The 19,930-nt window shown below is 40.0% G+C and overlaps 1 long non-coding RNA gene across 1 annotated transcript in view; it reads left to right on the top strand.

Annotated features, from left to right (window-relative positions):
• The first annotated feature begins 4,483 nt into the window (after positions 1-4,483).
• The window catches only part of LOC121101821, a 32,182-nt gene continuing 16,735 nt past the window's right edge, over positions 4,484-19,930 (top strand). Inside the window, exons 1-2 of the long non-coding RNA XR_005833850.1 lie at positions 4,484-4,680; positions 8,790-8,876. This is a non-coding gene — a long non-coding RNA (uncharacterized LOC121101821). The remainder of the gene's footprint in view (positions 4,681-8,789; positions 8,877-19,930) is intronic.

Here is a 19,930-nt window from a genome sequence, read left to right as displayed (position 1 = left end):
GCAGAAAGGGAAATCATGTATGACTCCAAGGACTTTGGCCTGGACCAACAAAGAATGAAGTTGCCATAACGTGAAATGGGAGAGTCGGCGTGGGAGGAGCACATTTCTGGGAAGAATATCAGGGGATCAGTTTTCAACATGTTAACTTTGAGAAGCCTCTTTAGACATCTGAATGCAGATGTTGAACAGGGAATAGTCTGGAATTAGAAAAGAGGTTCGGTCTAGAGAGAAATATGTGCAAGGACTTAGCATGTAGTCAGCATTTTAAGCAGTAAGACTGGATGAGATCACCTAGGGGATGAAGGTACCCAGAAAAGACAAGAGGTGAAAATAAAAACATCAGAGTCAAATGCATGATTCTTGAATCAGCTCTGTGCTCAAACTAGGTCCAATTTCTAGTAGCATGATAGGGATCTCCTGCTGAATAGATGGCTGGGGTGCTCCCAGGAGGGTTCTGTTTGTCGCAGTTTCTCTTAAGCAGGACTAACATGAGTCAAATCAGATCTTTCTCCTGCCTTCGATCAGGCAAGCCTCAAGGCAAGCTCCACTCCACAGCTGGGTTTCAAGAAAGCCTATTAATTCCTTTCGTCCAGCTTTGACCTCTGTTTCCTCTAGGTGGGTGGTTTTCAAGTATCAATGTGCTTAATAATCCCCAGGAGGGTGGGTAGTTTCCTCCTTCCAGAAAGTCTCATTCTGTAGGTGGGGCTAGAAGTCTTCATTCTCAGCAAGCACCCTGGCTAGTCTTGATGAGGGTGCTCCACTTTGAGAAAGCTAGATCACCTTAGAAAGTACTAAGTATTTTATTATTCTAGAAATGTAAGTTTAAGTATTCATAGTGGCTATTGACCTTAGCTTTCTAATGATAATGTAGTTACTTCCTAAAAGCTGTCATAGATTTGAAGCTTAAAATCCTATATTATCAGTTTAATAACTGCTTGAAAATACATTTAGAAAACAAACACTCCTACTCTTTTTTTTTTTTTAATTTCTCGGAAAGAGTACCAATCATCTATTATTGATGCAGAAACTTAGATTCTGGGCATGCAAAAAGGCATTCCTATCTAAAGACTGGTGTGATAGGGACATCCGCGATTCCCCCATATCCAGTCTTGCTCTCTTCCCAGATATAGAGGAGTATTACACCTTGGGAGGGCCACGTCATTAGTTCTGGTCAGTGGATTGTCAGCCGAAATATTGGATGTCACTTCCAGACCAAAGTATTTCAGAGTCCATGTTTGACCTTCCAGTTGTTTCTTCCTTTGCCGCAGCAGCTCCAGAGGAGGTCTCCTGCTGAGCCGTTGGATATGGAAGACCCAAGCAGTCTGTATCTCTGGTCATCTGATGGCGGTGTTTACTGTGGAGCATCTCTGGGTTCACAGCAGACTTTGTGAGTGAAAAATACATTTTGTGTTAAAGCACTGAAATTTTTATTTGTTTGTTACTGTGGCATAAGCCTGTCCTATCCTGACTCATCACCTGCCAATATATCATAACATGTCTATAAAAGTATCGATCTGGAAGAGATTTGATCAATGTAAGTTTATAACTGATTTTCAGACTTCATACCACTTATTGAAATGCTTTCCTTGCTATAAAAACAATCAGATCACCTCTCACATAACAGCTCTTGGTCTCTCTTATGTCTACAGTTTGAATTTTTTTGCTAAATGTAACATGAAACTTTGCTGCCTGCGTGTTCCAGATTATTCTACTGTATTGATATTTATGTTAGGAAACTGAAACAGAGTGCATCCCATTTTTCACACACTGCTTCCTTTAGGAATTGTTTCCTGTCCTTTGCTCTTCCCCTACCCTTCAATAAGCCTGTTCACCAGCTCACCTTTTTCATTTTCCTTTTTACCCAGGCCAGGCTGGGTGCCTACCCAGCATCTCCCTTTGCTGCCCCCCCTGTGCTTCTGTAATATCCTGTGCATCCCTCTCACCACATGATATTAAAATTTGCTGTTTCCGTAGTAGGCTTGAGCTCTTTACCCACAGGGACTGTATCTCGCTTGTACCTAGTTCCTAGAACATCGAAGGCACTCAGTGAATGTTGTTGTATTGAACCTGACCACTTGAGTCACGTATGTCAAGGCTAAGTGTGGCTCTGCAGATGGCGGGATAGATTCTCAGGAGTGGCTCTTCTTCCAGATCTCAGATAATGCCCCAACTTTCTCTGGTGATACTCCTAAGAAACCCTTAGGCTTAAAAGTAATATCAACAGTTATTAAAGACACAAAATACTAGCTGATTGTTCCATATTGATGTGTCAAAAGAACCATAAAGGCACAGAGGATGTGGCCACTCTTTAAAGGAGTCACCACATGCAGTGAATACTGGCTGATTTCTAATTCATGAAATTTTTATCATCTATCTTCTGAAAATGAGTTGGGAATCTAGTTTTATAGACATCCTAATTTTATTTGATTAGTTTAAGAAGCAAAAGCACGAGTTAATGGTGTATTACCATTCCCATGTACTAGAAAGATGTGTTAATGAAATATAATTGTCAACTATCCCATATGTTAATGGGAACTACATGTGAGAATTTGATATGCTTGCTTGCTCTATAAAACATCTCGAAGAGGCTTTTATGGGTATTTTACAGCTAATTCAGAGATCTCAACCATGGCCAAATCAGAGTAACTTGATTTTGCGTTGCTATCTACCTTTCTGCAAAGTGATTATCATTGCAGTTTAAGAGCAGAGAACATTTTATCCAAACTGTGTTTTATAGAACACTGGTAAGCTTTGAGATGTTCATAGGACCCTGTGAGCACAAATTTTGGAATTGCTAGGTAAAACAAAAGTAAATAAGTTTTCTCTTTGTAGGTCTTCTGTGAGTCTTTCCCGTGCCTTGTGAATAGGACTGATTTATCCAGTTGGCACGGTGCCAGGGCCCATAATACTTTTAGGAAGCCACAAAAATATTTTCATTTCTTTTAAAATAAGAAGAAAAAATGAAAATATAATAATGAATATATAATAATCCAGCCTGGATTATATTAATCTTTATACCAAGGTAGTCATAAAACATATTTTCATAGTTTTTTATGGAGGAAGCAGACCACACAGGCAAGTGTCTAGAGGCCTGAATATCATAATGTAGCCCTGGTTATAATTCTCTGAAAAGTATGATATGCAGGATTTTTCAGAAGTTACTTGTGCATGAGTATCTTTTTGTACAGTTTCTCAGAGGACCAAGGTTAAGAACATTTGGAAATATTTATATATTGAGATGAACACTGGAACAAGAGTTATAAGAATTGGATCTTAGTGATATCTGCTCCGAACTAACCACGCATCTTAGAGTAAGCCATGCAGCATTCCTGGCCCCCAGATTGTTAAGAAAAATGATGGTGCTCAACTGGGTGTCTTAAAATATGCTTTCCAGCTTATATTATTTAATATAATTAATATTATTTCATATTTTGAACATCCTTGCTTGGCTCACTGATTTTTTTAAGTTTACACACATAGGTTAGAACATAAATTCTGAGCGAAAGTGTATTTACTCTAGGCTGAAAGTCAGAAATAAAAGTTTTATGCCTGCTTTTGGCCCTAACTTCTACCAATAAGAAAATATACTAAATGTTTGTCTCTCAAACAAGAAAAAGAGTCAGAAATTTGGGGATATTCTCATCTTGAATGGGTTCTCTACTCAGGTAGGTAGCAATTGAACTGAGAGTCTTCTTTCCCTCTGATGGGGAGTGGTGCTGTGTTGGGGAGGGTGGTTGACCAAGAAGGAAGAGGCAAATATGTCTCTCAGGTTTTAAGTTGGGTGACAGCTTGGCTAGTTGTACTATCAACTCACTTTTTGACAGGTTGAGGTTTTGGTTATTTGTAGGATAACAAAAAGGAGACGCCCCACAGAGGGTTCTACACACTGAGTCTAAAATTCAGGAGGGAGGCGTGGTCTGGTGTCTTGCATCTAGGAATCTTCAGGCCAGTGGGAGTAGTTCAAAGTATTGGAGTCGAAGAAAGAATCCTAGGGAATAAGAGAGTGAGAGGGATAGTGGGCTAAGGATAAAAGTATGGGAAGCATCAGCTGTAAGGGGTAGCTACAGAGAGATAAACTCCCAAAAGGGGGACAAAAAACCCAGAGAAATGGAAGAACTATAAGAGGGTATCAATATAGAAACAGAGCAGAAGGTATTATAATGGAAATGGAGTAGAAAGTTTTAAGACAAAAAGGAAAAGAAACCAGGTACTCAAACTCATTGCAGATAGATGGATATCGTGAATATGTCCCCGTATCTTTAAATATTTTTTGAAGAAGCTTGTAAGTATTTATCAAGGTCTATGTGTATAACGTCAAAATGTTAATAATGGTTATCACCGTTTAGTGTTATTACAAGTGAAGTTAATTTTCTTGTTTGTATTTTCCTTTATTTTCCAAATATCATCTAATTGCTATGGTCTGAACGTGGTGTCCCTCCAAAATTCATTACCTAAATTCTAACCCCCAGAGATGACGGTATTAGAAGGTGGAGCCTCTGGGACGTGCCTCCGTCCTTAGGGTGGAGCCCTCGCGCATGGGATCCGTGCTTTAGAAAAGAGGCTTCCAAGAGCCCCCTCCCCCTTCTGCTACGTGAGGATCCAATGAGAAGGCTGCAGGCTGGAAGAGGGCCTTCACTGACCATGCTGACACCTGCGTCCCGAACTCCAGTCTCCAGAGCAGTAAGCAATCAAGTTCTGTTGTTTTAAGCTCCTCAGGCCATAGTATTCTGTTAGAGCAGTCTGAGTGAATGGCCTCAGGCGGTAATGAACAGCAAGTGCTTATTTTGTAATCAGGAAAGAAAAGATTACACTTTGAAAGGAGAACGCAATTAGCAGTGTCAAAGACAGTGAAGTCCGGTTACGTAAGGCTGGAAAATGTATATTAGATTTCGCAATGAGGTCATTATGGATCTTAGGGAAAACACTTTGAGGAGAGGAAGGAAGAAGGCCAGGTTCAGAGCTCAGGGAGGAAAATGGAAGCGAAAGCCCAAGGCAGTTTTTCTGTGCTTTCGAAAGATCTGAAGTGGAGGAACAGAGTGCAGCGAGATGGTGGTGGAATAGGATGCAGGTGTAAGGGCCTTTGTCAATGAAAAGGTCTTCAGGTGTTTATAGACCGAGGGGAGGATCCAATAAAGAGTTTGAGAAAGAGATGACTGACAGAGCAAGGTCAGGGCAGGTACAGGAGATTGAGTTGGACCACCAGTGTGGCTTGGCCTTGAACTGGGAAGGGACAATACAGACTTGTGGAGTGAAGCAAAGAAAGGAAAAACCAATGAATATAGATATGTTTACAGAGAAATTGAGCGAGACCTCCCCGATGACCTCAATTTTTTCACTGATGTAAAGGCAAGGTCATCTGCTGAGAATGAAATCAGCAGTTGTTTGGAGGAAGGACTTGGGGTAAGTTTTTAAGTTCCGGGCCCGTCAGTTGAGGGGAATGGAAAAGAGAGATGGTCAAGACCAAGTAAAATGACAATGAGCTTGTACTGGGAGGCTAACCAAATTGGGACACGACACATGTGTGTGGAACCGTCACACGTGAATTTTTTAGAGTCCTTTAACAGAGTGAAGCTACCAGGTGGGAATCAAGTGGTGAGAAAAAGAAAAATAGGACGTTTTTGAGCAGCAAGAGGGACGCTGAAGTGGGGCAGTGTGTAAGGCATGACAAGGGTTAGGGTGTGAGTTTTTGAATAGGGAGTGAAAGGAATGACAGGGCCATTAAGTTGGATAAGGTATCTCCATGAATGTTAAAATCTAGAATGACTGCAGGAGCGGCAGACTGGGAGCTGGCCTTTTTTGGTGAGGGGACGGGTAACCAGGCAGCCAGCAGATTGGCCACCATGAGGAGGGACAGAGCTTGGGATAGTAACTATGGCGAATCTGCCAGGAGAATGCGATCTCACGAGAGGATGGTGAAACCCTGTCCAGAAGCAACACTGATAAATGCCACTTCGCCTATTGGGTTCATGGCTCGCTGACTGGGAGACCTCAGCTTCTATGAAACGGACTAAAGGGAAGGAAGAGGGGTACTGAGGAAGGAGCTAGTTAAGGCAAGTTAAGGTCAGTTAAGGCAAGAAGACAGAGAGCTTTCTGCCCTCGAAACTTAAGATGGATAGGAGTTTGTTAACACTGGATGAAAGTTTTCAACAGGATCCACAGTTGAATGGGGCCAGTAGTTAGAGGAATCAGGAAAAGAAAACATAGAGTATTAAGAGGGTAAAGATGTAAGAGAATAAAACGGGCTTATTGTTCAGAAGTTAACCAAGGAACACAGGGGGGCCTTAGATGCCTAAATTTGGACCAGATGGTTTTGGGACCAGAACAAGGGGCCTCCGAGGCAGTTTGTGCCCTAACAAGGTATGAGGAAGGCCTCGTATGCACATATTCAAAAACCATGATAAAATATGGAAGAAGACAGCATTTTTTTCTTCATTACAAAAAAACTCTGGTATGTTTGATTACTGTATTTCTACTTTCTAAAAGCTGTGAAATCTTTTTAAATTGAGGAACCTCCGATTTGTGTTTAGAACTAACAGGCCTGTCACATTGACTGAATATGTAGTTGAGGGGAGAACTCTGATTTTTGAAGAGCTCGACTTAGGTTGTTTTGTTTTATTTCCTTGTAGAAGGAGATCCGTATGTGTTTTTCCCCCCAGTTATTTCACTTGGGAAGAAACAGTCAATCTTGGAAACAGATTTTTTATGCCCAATATCTGAATGCTCGTCTATTCCTCTGTTAGGAAAGTGCCTACGTGATGTATCGCTTTTCCGAGCAGCCTTGTATCTATGGCCTGGACGTGCGGCCCGGGCCTGACCCGTCAGCTGTGCACACACCAGACTTTGAATCAGTGACTAGGGAGGCAAAGAAGCTGGGACAGAGGGATTTTTTTTTTCCTGGCTGTAAGAGCCGGAGGAATGCAGTATTAGTGGCAAGAGTTCGATACTGACGATGCCAGCTCTGAGATCTGGAATACAGCATGACTGAAACGCAGTTCTCCTGACGCTGGTACCGTGGTGTGGCATTGGCTGTGGTCCAGCCTGTGGGGCCCCCCTTGCTCCTCGCCTTTCCTGAGCCTATTTCTCAAATCCTCCCGGTGATTTTATGACCTACTAAATGGTCTTTCAGTAAATTCCTTTTTTCTTAAATCTGCCAGAGTTGGTTTCTGGTGCTTGCAACTGTAAACCCTGACTGAAACTTGGAGACCACTTGGTAGAGTTCGCATCAGTTCCTGAGAATTCTGAACATAAACTTCCCTGTGACCCAGCAATTCTACTCACGGGTTTAAACCACACAGAAATGCAAACATGCACTAGAATGTCTGGATCCACATTATAATAAAAGACAAAACCTAGGAGCAATGCAAAAGTGCATCAACATTTGTTCATGATGTAAAATGAATACATAAATAGTGGCCAATACTTAGAATCCAGCAATGACAATAGTGAACTGCTATTTCAACAACAGAGATGAATCTCAAACCAAACGCTGAGCAAAAGAAGCCAGACAACAAAAAATACATACCTCTTAATTCCATTTATGAGGAATGCAAAAACTGGCCAGATAACATTATGATATTACAGGTCAGAGTCATGTTACCTTTGTAGAGGAAAAATTAACTAGGAAGGGGCCCAAAGGGGTGACTTTTGGGTCTCGGGTCACGTTGTAGCACTTGACATGCGTGATCACTTTGTGAATGGGCTTCCTTTTTGGTAATTCATGCCGTACTCTGAAGATCAGTGAACTTTGCTCTTTGTGGTTATCAGTGAGCAGGCAAAACTGAGGCTGGGAGAGATCAAATAACTGCCCAAGATCATAGAAATAGTCCGTTAACCAGGCTGCCTGACTCCCACTGCCAAACTCTTCCAATTGCCCCCAACAGCCTCTGTAGGAAGACCTTACAAGCATCGTTGAGTGAATATGTGAAGTTCAGAGATTGAGGCACCTTGCCCAATTGTCAAAGCTAGTCTGTAGGTGATGGAGCCATAATGTCTATAAACCCAATTTCTACGTGTGTTCAGTTCACTGCATGGTTCTCCTAAAAGTGGAAAGATGGATCCTACTGGTGGCATGCAAATAGCGTGTATAAAAGCTTTCTCTGCTGCTGATAGGAAATGGTATCCATCATATACTCACATGAAAGCAAACACCCAGGGTACAGATTCATATGTGTGGTATGCTACCATTTGTGTAAAAAGTTGAAAATCTGTCTGTGCACACATGTGTGAGCATTTGTGTGGTTTCTCTTAAGTATTAAATATTTCTGGAAGTATCCCCAAGAAACTGGTAACACTGAATGCTTCTAGGAAAGTGAACAGCTTGGCTAAGGGACAGAGATAGAAAAGAACATTTTTCTTTTTAAAGATTTATTTATTTATTTATTTATTTATTTATTTATTTGACAGAGAGAGAGACAGCCAGCGAGAGGGGGAACACAAGCAGGGGGAGTGGGAGAGGAAGAAGCAGGCTCCCAGCAGAGGAGCCTGATGTAGGGCTCGATCCCAGAACGCCAGGATCACACCCTGAGCCGAAGGCAGACGCTTAACGACTGAGCCACCCAGGCGCCCCAGAAGAGAACATTTTAAAGAGATCCTTTAAATCATTAAAATTTTGAAACGGGAATGTGTCGCATATTTTAAAATACATTTCAAGTCTTAATTCTACCTGCAACCAAAAGTGGATCTCCCCACGGTATCAAATGAGCAGCGTGTAGAGGTGAAGAATTCAGGATTTTTGGGGACTCCATTGATGTGTTCAATTTGGGTGAACCCTTATTTTCCTTGTGTTTCAGGTTCTTGTCTTACAATGAAGTTAAGATATGTCTTACCTCCTTGGCACTTCTGGAAGATATGTCTTAGCTCCTTCAATGGCATCATAGGTGAGTAGAAAAGCTACAGTTTTATTTTTATGATTAGCCACTCTTGTGGCATTATCACTAGAACATGACTCTCTTGTCCCTTTCTTTCCCTCCCTTCCTAATTAAATGTATCCCCTGATTTTCCATGTCTCATCCCTCCTCATTCTGGACCTCAAAAACACCAGTTACCCACAATTTGAAGAGCCTCTGCTACTTTCAAGGTGTGCAGCCTTAGACTTAAAATTTTGTGTGTGACCAAATTTTAAAACATTTAGAGACTGGACAGTGGGACCTTCATATGCTGGTAATGAAAATGAGTAAGTTATATAAAGCATAGGAATCCCTTCTTTGGAGAAATTCCTTAACAGAATTCTAAACGTAATGAATGAATGGACTGAGTGAAATAAGGAACCTGCCCGTAAACAATCAGTATTTGGAAGGACTCTTGCCTTTATTTTGTCCTGACATTCAGTGCCTGGTGCTATCAGAGCCAGAGTTAATCTCTTGACCACACATTTTATTATAAAACTCAAGGAATGGCCTATACTTTGGAAAGCTCAGTATGCATTATTTTGATTTTTTTGTGATACAACAATATATATGGAGGCAAACAACACCATCTACAAATTAATCATCCTTATTGAGCATTAAGCATTGACTAGTTGTTACATAACTCTGTGCCCTAATTGGATCAGGCCCCTGAGTACCAAGAGAATTCTCCACCTTGTAGATCTGTTTATACCTCTCTTTGTCCATTGACCAATTCTGAAAGTAGTCACATAGGTTTAAGCGAGTACAGCGTGCACACACATGAAAATATGTTTGGAGAGAAATCAGTATACTCATCAATAAAATATACAGGAAGATATTTTTTAAATGATGTTGAATGGGAACTGAAATATTTGAAGGACATCAAAGCAGTTGGCAAGGGGTTCCTGGGTGGCTCACTTGGTTAAGCCTCTGCCTTCTGCTCAGGTCTTGATCTCAGGGTCCTGGGATGGAGCCCTGCATGGGGCTCCATGCTCCATAGGGAGTCTGCTTCTCCCTCTCCCTCTGCCCCTTCCCCTGCTTGTGCATGCGCTCGCTCTCTCTTTCAAATAAAAAAGTAAAAATATTTTTTAAAAAGCAGTTGGCAAGTCTGTTTTAATAGATGAAGCTTTTGTGGGAAAATACATGCCTCGATGGAACAGTCACACTGGCAGAATTTTAAAAACTATGCTACCTTATTATTTTCAGTATTCCTTTGACATTTTTAAGTGTGGCTCAGTGATACTGCTCATAATTTCAGTTATTTGTTAATATTGGCACTTTGTCAAAAAAGGACTTTCTTCTTTACATGGTTTTAAAGATTTGTTCATTCATTTAAAAAGTTGTATTGAGGTGTATGATACATACAGTCAAGTACACAAATCTTGAATCTACAACTCTATGAACTTGTGTGCATGTGCACATACATACCAGGGTAACTAGCACTCAGATCAAGATAGAGAACATCTCCAATGCCCCAGAGGGTTCCCTCACGACCTTGCCACTTATCCCATACAGCCAGAGGGAACCGCTCTTCACTCATCAATCACAATACATTTTGTTTGCCCATTATCGAAATTCATGTAAGTGGAATCATATACTATTAATGGAGCTCACATAAATGGAATCTAGTCTTTTGTGACAGAACTTTTTGGCTTTTCATGACATCTATGACAGAAAGCCACATTGTTGAGTGTAGCAGTAGCTGATTCTTTTTTATAGCAGAGTAATATTCCACTGACTGTACCATAATTTGTTTATTCATTGTACTGTTGATGGGCTTTTGAGTTGGTTTTAGTTTGCAACTATTATAAAGCTGCTCGGGGGCACCTGGGTGACTCAGTTAAGCATCCAACTCTTGGTTTCAGCTCAGGTCATGATCTTAGGGTGGTGAGATTGAGCCCCATGTGGGGCTCCATGTTCAGCGTAGAGCCTGCTTAAGACTTCTTAAGTCTGCCCCTCCCCCCCCCAAATAAATAAATCTTTAAAAAACTGGTAAGAACATTCTTGTACCTGACTTCTGCACTCATTCTTTTGGGTGATGGCTAGGTTATAGGGTCAGCATTATGCTTAGCTCCAGTAGATACTGACCAGCATTTTTCCAAAGTACTCGTATCATTTTACATTCCTGGCAGCAATGTGTGAGAGTTCCAGTTCTGTACCTTCACCAGTGCTGGGTGTTGTTAGTGTCTTTAATTTTAGGTAGGTGTTCAATAGTATCTCACTGAGGTTTTAATTTACATTTCTCTGAGTAGTAATGTTGAGAATATTTATATATGCTTATTGCCTGCTGGGTATCTCCTTTGTGTGAAGCAATAGTTCAAACCTGTTGCCCATTTTCTGACTTGATGCTTTCTTACTGTGCTTTATTGCACTTGTGATCCAGTAGGCTTCCCTCAAAAGAGTAGGGGTCAATTGGAAAACAAAATAAATTTGCAATACATTCACTTTATGGCAAATGTGCTCAACTACCTCAATTTCTTTTATAAAGTATTTCTATGTGTATGTGTGAGATAATAACATGAAAGAGAGAATGTGTGCCACTTAAAAAAATCTGATGAAGAACTTGCCTGACCAGATGTATAGAAGATAGAAATATACACAATTTACAAAGCAAACTTTACAAAAATGAATCTTAGTTACATTGCAAAGTAACAATAATGCTAGTAGCAGCAGGAAAAACACTTCTAATTCTTCAAACCCATTTATGTACATTGTTTTCATCAAGACTGGCAATGACTTGTGAAAAGGGTGAAGGGTATGTTATTTACGTGTGAAATTCAGCTAAGTAATGGATGGAAAGCTTAAGTGTGTTTGTATGAAGGCAGGTTTCTCCATTTCAAAAGTACTGATACATATCAATAATGAGATACTAATCTTCCAACATGCCATTCTCCTTTGCCATCTCAATTTACTTCTCTTTTGGAACAATAGCGAATATCCTCTCTTGTGCTCGCCAACCCCTAGTATTCAATAACCAAATCAATGGACAATTGATCCAAGTATTTTCTTGAGTTAAATCCAACCATCTCAAAATGAGCACAAGATTGAGTATCCTTCAGTAGCTTGTGACATCAGCTGAGCAACATGAGTGAATTACAGCTGCATGTCCCCTCTAGGGCTATCTATTATCCAGTATGTCTTATTTAATTTTCAGTTTCAGGCAGGCAAATTGACCATGTATACTTGCTTGTGTCAGTAGCTAATTTTAGATCACTATTCTAATTGGAAATGGCATGCCCCTTTAGCTTGTCATGTGAAAATTCACATTTTCTGATTAATGTGATTCATTTATATTAGATTCAACTTGACAGAATGGCAATGTGTAATATAGGAGACAAGTGTGACAGGATTCCTCTCTCTCTCACTCAGTCACACTCTTTATAAATGAGCCAGTCAAGGCATCAGACTGCAGTGTCTTCCCTTTAATGAGATAAATTTTGAACTCACACCTATTCTAATGTGACTTTCGTGGTATTTTCTCACAAGTCGGGCAACTCTTATAGGAGGGGGACAATTTTATCTGTAGTCCTGCCTTTACATTCGCTCATGGCCAATGGACAAACTGCTGTGATGGAAAGTTTGCTCTTTTGTCACTGTTGTTTTGTGTCTGTGTTTGTGTCTAAACTAAAGATCAGATAAAGCTGGACATCCATGTTTTAAATGCAGTTCAAAGACACTGGTAGGAATTATGAATTATATAAGTAATATGTGATGCCACAATTAGTCTGAAAAAAGTAAGAACTGGTAAAATGAGAATTGCAGCTAAATAAAATAAAAGGAAATGTTTAAAAGACTAAAGGAAAAAGATAGCAGGTTAGGAATTCCTGTTAATAAAAGAAGACTTTATTTTTTATTTTATTTTTTTTATTTAATAATATTTTTTAATTATATTATGTTAGTCACCATACAGTACATCCCTGGTTTTTGATATAAAGTTCGATGATTCATTAGTTGCGTATAGCACCCAGTGCACCATGCAATACATGCCCTCCTTACTACCCATCACCAGACTTTATTTTAAATAACTTATGAGTTTGATATACTCTGTGCCCTTCCCTTTATCATGCTGAAGTATGTTCCTTCTAAACCTACCTTGTTGAGCTGTTTTATCATGAATGGATGTTGTACTTTGTCAAATTCTTTTTCTTTGTCTACTGAAACGATCGTATGGTTCTTATTCTTTCTCTTATGGGTGTGATGTACCACGCTGATAGATTTGTGAGTATTGAAACACAATTGCATCCTAGGAGCAAGTCCCAGTTGATTGTGGTGAATGGTTTTTTTAATGTATTCTTGAATTTGGTTTGCTCGTGTTTTCTTGAGGATTTTTGTATCCATGTTCTTCAGGGATTTTGGCCTACAGTTCTCTTTTTTTGTGGTGTCTTTATCTGGTTTTGGCATCAGGGTAATGTTGGCCTCATAGAATGAATCTGGAAGTTTTCCTTTCTCTCCTATTTTTTGGAATAGTTTGAGGAGAATAGGTGTTAACTCTTCTTTAAATGTTTGGTATAATTTGCCTGTGAAGCCTTCTGGCTCTGGACTTCTGTTTGATGGGAGTTTTGTTTTGTTTTGTTTTGTTTTGTTTTGTTTTGTTTTGTTTTGTTTTGTTTAATTAAGGGTTCAATTTCTTTGCTGGTTATCAGCTTGTTCAAATTTTCTATTCCTGTTTCAGTTTTGGTAATTAATGTTACTAAAAATTTATCTATTTCTTCTAGGTTGTCCAATTTGCTGGCACATGGTTTTTCATAATATTCTCTCATAATTATTTGTATTTCTGTAGTTAATTCATTTATTTGAGTCCTTTCTCTTTTTTTCTTGAAAAGTCTGGCTTAAAGTTTATGAATTTCATTTTTTTCAAAGAACTGGTGCCTGGGTGGCTCTTTCGGTTGAGCATCCAACTGTTGATTACTGCTCATGTCATGATCTCACGGTCCTGGGATCGAGCCCTGTGTTGGGCTCTGCACTCAGTGGGGAGTCTTCTTGAGGATTCTCTCTCTCCCTCTGCCCCCTGACTTGCACTCATGCTCTCTGTCTGTCTGTCTGTCTGTCTCTCTCTCTCTCTCAAATAAATAAATAAGTAAATCTTTTTCCCCCCTAATTTTTAAAAAGATTTTATGTATTTATTTGACAGAGAGCAAGACAGCACAAGTAGGGGGAGTGGCAGAGGGAGAAGCAGGCTCCCTGCTGAGCAGGGAGCCCCATGTGGGGCTCGATCCCAGGACTCTGGGATCATGACCTGTGCCAAAGGAAGACACTTAACCAACTGAGCCACCCTGGTGCCCCATGAATAAATAAATATTTAAAAAGAAGAAAAAAGAAAAACTGCTCTTGGTTTCATTAATCTATTCTATTGTTTTTTAAAATTTCTGTATCATTTATTTGTGTTCTCATCGTTATTATTTCCTTCCTTCTGATGGTTTTAGGTGTTGTTTGTTGTTCTTTTTAGCAAAGTTAAGTTGCTAATATGAGATTTTCCTTGCTTCTTGAGGTAGGCCTGTATTGCTATAAACCTCACTCTTAGAACTGCTTTTGCTGCATCCCGGAGGTTTTGGACTGTTGTGTATTCATTTTCATTTGTTTCTATGTACTTTTTAAATTTCTTCTTTGATTTCCTGGTTGACCCATTTGTTGTTTGGTAGCATGTTATTTAACCTCCATGTGTTTGTGATCTTTCTAGACTTTTTGTTGTGGTTGACTTCAGGTTTCATAATGTTGTGGTCACAAAAAAATACCGTATGGTGACTAACATAACATAATAATAATAAAAAAAGAAAAGTTACATGGTATGACTTTGATCTTGAATTTGTTGAGGCTGTTTTTGTGGGCTGATACATGATCTGTTCTGAAGAATGTTTTTTGTGCACTTGAAAAGAATGTGTATTCTGCTGTTCTAGGATGGAATGTTCTGAGTATATCTGTTACGTCCATCTGGTCCAGTGTGTCATTCAAAGCCATTGTTTCATGTTGATTATCTGTTTAGATGATCTGTCCATTGATGTAAGTCAGGTGTTAAAGTCCCCTATTACTATTGTATTATTATTGATTAGTTCCTTTATGCTTGTCATTAATTGTTTTCTGTATTTGAGTGCCCCCATGTCAAATGCATAAATATTTAAAATTGTTATATCTTACTGCTGGATTGTTCTCTTTAGTATGATATAGTGTCTTTGTCTCTTGTTACAGTCTTTGTTTTCAGGTCTATTTTGTCTGATATTAAGTATTGCTACTCCAGCTCTCTTTTGACATTCACTCGAATGATATATGTTTCTCCATACCCTCACTTTGAATCTGCAGGTGTCTTTAGGTCTAAAGTGAGTCTCTTTCATGGTTTGCTAGAGTTCTGTAGATTTCTTTCTCTTTCTTCTCTGCATATTTATTAGTGGTTTTTCATATATGGTTGCCATTCAGCTTGTATATAACCTTTTCTGCATATAGCTGTCTATATTAAGTTGATGTTCATTTAAGTTTGAACCCATTCTTTCCTCCTCTCCTCCCCACATTTTAGGTATATGTTATATATTTTACATTCTTTCATTTTGTGAGTTCTTCACTGGTTTTTCACAGAAGTACTCATTTTACTACTTTTGTGTTTCCTATCTTTATACTGTCACTTTTGGTCTCTCCATTCCCCTCAGAGTCCCCTTTAATATTTCCTGCTGGCTTAGTGGTCACAAATTCCTTTAGTTTTTGTATGTCTGGGAAAGTATCTCTCCTTCCATTCTGAATGATAGCCTTGCTGGATAGAGTATTCTTGGCTGCAGATTTTTCCCATTCAGCACATTGAATATATCATGCCACTCTCTTCTGGCTTGCCAAGTTTCTGTTGAAAAATCTTTTGGTAGCCTTATGGGTCTTCCCTTGTAAGTTAATGACTTCTTTTGTCTTGATGCTTTTAAGATTTTTTATTCATCACTATATTTTACAAATTTAATTATAATATCTTGGTGTGGGTCTGCTTTTGTTGATTTTGACGGGAGTTCTCAGTGCCTCCTGGATTGGGTTGTCTGTTTCCTTTCCCAGATTAGGGAAGTTTTCAGTTATTATTTCTTCAATAAATTTTCTGCCCCCTTTTCTTTCTAATCTTCTTCTGGGACTCCTACTATGTTTAATGTAGTCACTGAGTTCCCTAAGTCTATTCTTGTTTTCCATAATTCTTTTTTCTCTCTTCTGTTCAGCTTAATTGCTTTCCATTACTCTGTCTTCGAGGTCATTAATTCCTTCCTCTGCTTCTTCCATCCTGCTGTTCATTCCATCAAGTGTGTTGCTCATTTCATTTATTGTGCCCGTTATCTCTGCTATGTTGTTCCTTACCTCTTTGTTAAAGGTTCCACTCTTTTCTCAAGGTAATGTGTATCCTTATGATTATTGCTTTAAATTCTTTGTCAGGCATGTTACTTATATCTGTTTTGCTTAGTTTTCTGGTCATAACCTTGTCCTGGTCTTTCATTTGGAGTAAATTTCTCTGTCTCCTCATTTTGTCTGCCTCTCTACGTCTGCTTCTGTGTTAAGAGAGTCAGCTGTGTCTTCTGCTCTTGAAAGTAGTGAGTTTATGAAGAGCTCCTAGAGTGCCCTGCAGTGCAGTGTCCCCCGTTCACTGGAAACTGGCACCTCAGGAGAGACTCCTGTGTGTGCTGCTTATGCTCTACTGTTGTATCTGAGTCACTTTTCCTTTCATTAGAGTTGTGTCTACTGACTCTCTGCCTGTTGTGGGCTATCCTTGCTCTCTGTGGTGTTAGTGGGACCCAGGCAGGTCAGCTCTGAGGGGGCATGCCTGCCAGGGAACTTGGGAGTGGGTCGGGGTGTTACCAAATGTGCACTGGGCCACTAGTCCTGTGTCAGATCCCACAAAGTATGGTGGTGGCTGGGGCTGTGCCCCAGAGCAGCTGGGGCACATGGCTGGACACAGCACAGGTGATGGCTGGGTGTGGCGGGAACCAGCACGTGATGGTGGCCAGGGATGCACAGCTGTGCACAGCACATGGTGGCAGCTGTGCCCCTGGTGGCCGGGCACAGCATAGGGGTGGGGGCTCAGGGCTCATGGTGGCTGAGTGGAGCACGCATGGGGCTTTAAGAAAATTTGCCCTGAGCCCAGGGCTAAGGCCAGCAGTTTTGGAGCAGATGGGTCCTCAGGAGAACTTGTGGCATGGCACACTGCCAGAGGGTTAGGTAGCAAATGTCTTTGCAGCCCCTCCCACAGGTGGCTCTGTGTTTATGCTGGGGGTGGGAGAGGAAAATGGTGCCTGCCAGCTCCCTCGTTTTCAAAGAAGTCCTCCAACACGTTCTGAAATCAGTATGAACAGATCTGTCTCCTGTTTGTCCCATGTCTTGTGTAAACTGCCATTTGTATGTTGCCTCTCCATTCAGGCTGCTGTGTCTTTAAGGGTGGCAACCCAGCTATCCCTTGCCTTCCTGGCTGGCCCAGTGCTGAGTGAGCTGACTTTTAAAGCTCCAGGTTCCAAGTCCCACTGATTTTACAAATTCATGGAATTCATCCCCTCTGGTTTTTAAAGCCAAATGTTCTGGGGATTAGTCTTCCCGGTGTGAATTCCCTAGAGTGAGGGCCTGTTTCTCTGCCCTCTCTGTGCATACAGCTCCCTCACTCCTGGAGGCAACCTCCCTCCACCTTTCTGACCTTCCCAACCTTCCAGATGTAGCTTCTTCTCTATATTTAGTTGTGGAGTTTGTTCTGCCAGTCTTCTGATCGCTCTCCTGGTTACTGACTTGGGTGTAGATGATATCTGGTTATAAATTGGGATGGGGTGAGCTCAGTGTCCTCCTGCTCCACCATCTTCCCAAGCTCTTTACAATCAAGGTGATAAACACATCCATCACCCCACATACTTACCACTTTTGTGTGTGGTGAGAACACTTGAGATCTACTTCCAGGACATTTCAGGTATACAAGACAGTATTAACTATGGTCATCATGCCATACATTACATTCTCAGAACTTACACATCTTACAACTAAAAGTTTCTACCCATTGAGCAACAGCTCCCCATTTCTTCCACTCTGCTGCCAGCCCCTGGCAACCACCATTCCACACTCTGCTTCTGTTGAGTTTGATTTTTTTTTTTAGATTCCACATATGAGTGAGATCATACAGTATTTGTCCTACATCACTTAACATAATGTCCTGCAGGTCTGTCCATGTTGTCACAAATGGCAGAATTTCCTTCTTTCTCATGGCTGAAAAATATTCCATTGTATATATACACCACATTTTTACTTTATCCATTCACTTAGGTTGTTTTCATATCTTGGCTATTGTGAATAATGCTGCACTGAGCATGGAAATGCAGATACCTCTTTGAGATACTGATTTTATTTCCTTTGGTCATAGACCCAGAGGTGAAACTGCTGTATCACATGGTATTTCCATTTTTAATTTTTTGAGGAAACTCCATACTGTTTTCCATAGTGGTTGCACCAGTTTGCATTCCCACCAAAAGTGCACAAGGTTCCCTTTTCTCTCCCCCCTCACCAGCACTTGTTATTTCTTGTCTTTTTGGTGGTGGTCATCCTAACATGGGTGACGTCATATCTCTTTGTGGTTTTGATTTGCATTTCCCTGACGACTAGTGGTGTTAAGAACCTTTTCATTTATTTTTTGGCCGTTTGTATGTCTTCTTTGGAAAAATGTCTATTCTGAGATGCTTTATCTAAAAAGGGCTGTGGGTCACTGGTGATAGTCACCGAAGCAAATTTCTTAAAAGACCACTGTATTCCTCCTTGAGGTTATTCCTACCCCATTCATCTATGGAATCTGCTTTGGCAGGAAATACCTATAAGCTTAGAATAAGGAAAATGAGGATATTTCATGTGTATGGATAATCTTCATGAAGTAGACACAGAGCTTTTAAACATAATAATACTTGCTTTGTGGCAAACACAAAACTCTCAAATGTAGAGAGCAGTCACAGAGCCAATAAATGGTGGAGGAAGGACTTGAACATAAGTCTTAGGTTTCCAAGTCTAATGTTTTTCTAAGACTCAGAATCCCAAAATGTACCATAATTATCCATTGCACTTTACTACTAGTGACCTAAATTGGGAGTGCTAAAGGGGAATTATAACATAAATATTCTCCAGTGTAGCTAGTTGTTTTTATACATCTAAAGCGATTTCATTATTCAGTATAAAATTGGATGTTGCTTTCAGCATTCTTCACAATTGTGTACGTCCAAGAAGGCAGATGATCGCCACATTCTGTTATTTCATTGGGCAGTAATTGATTTACTGGTTGACCATTGATAATTAGTGAAATGATTTCAGCTGTTGGTTCCACAAAAACAAAGGAAAATTATCCACGGCTAATACTAATATGTTTTATAGCACAGTATTAGTTGTTTCCCATCTGAGTGAGAATTCTGCATTTCATATTTACTACTAGGCTTTGGAACTGTCAATACTATTATATACTGTGTGTGGTGGGGGAGGGTGCATGTGTACTCTGAGATTGGAAAATATTATCTTCCCTGTGTTCTGTGCAAGTTAGTACCTATATCATATATACAGACCCAATGAAATACACTTATTTAATTTGAATTATTATTGACAATTTAAGAATAAAATAGTATCATCAGTTTATAGCACCAGAGAGGGTACCTATCCATCTCTTTTTAAGTATAGTCTTTATTTTTACTGAAGTATAATGAACATACAATATTATGTTTCAGGCATACACTCTTTGCACAAGGTAGGTATCTTGTGGTATTAAAGCATCCATAATGAAGAAATCCAAAATGATGGCAAATATTCTAGAACTTAGAGTCCAACCCTTCTTCGCCATTCCTTTGCTTTTGCCATAATCTACAATTCACTATGTCAGCCTGAGACTTCTACAGTAGTTGCATGGCTAGCTTTCTTGAGTCTGGTCTTCAGCCAGTCAGTTTGCCTTGACTGTCATTAATAGAGTCATTAAAAAAATAAAATAAAAAAGGAGTAGTTTTTCTTAGAGGCTATTGTAATTATGCTACTTTCTTGTTCAACATGTCTTATCCCCTAGAGTCTCAGTTCTTCTGCTCTAATACCAGTTTTCTGTA

The sequence above is a fragment of the Ursus maritimus genome (assembly GCF_017311325.1).
Source record: "Ursus maritimus isolate PB19 chromosome X unlocalized genomic scaffold, ASM1731132v1 scaffold_X1, whole genome shotgun sequence".
NCBI lineage: Eukaryota > Metazoa > Chordata > Mammalia > Carnivora > Ursidae > Ursus > Ursus maritimus.
Note: the sequence above shows the minus strand (reverse complement) of the source record. Positions and strands in the feature narration are given on the sequence as shown.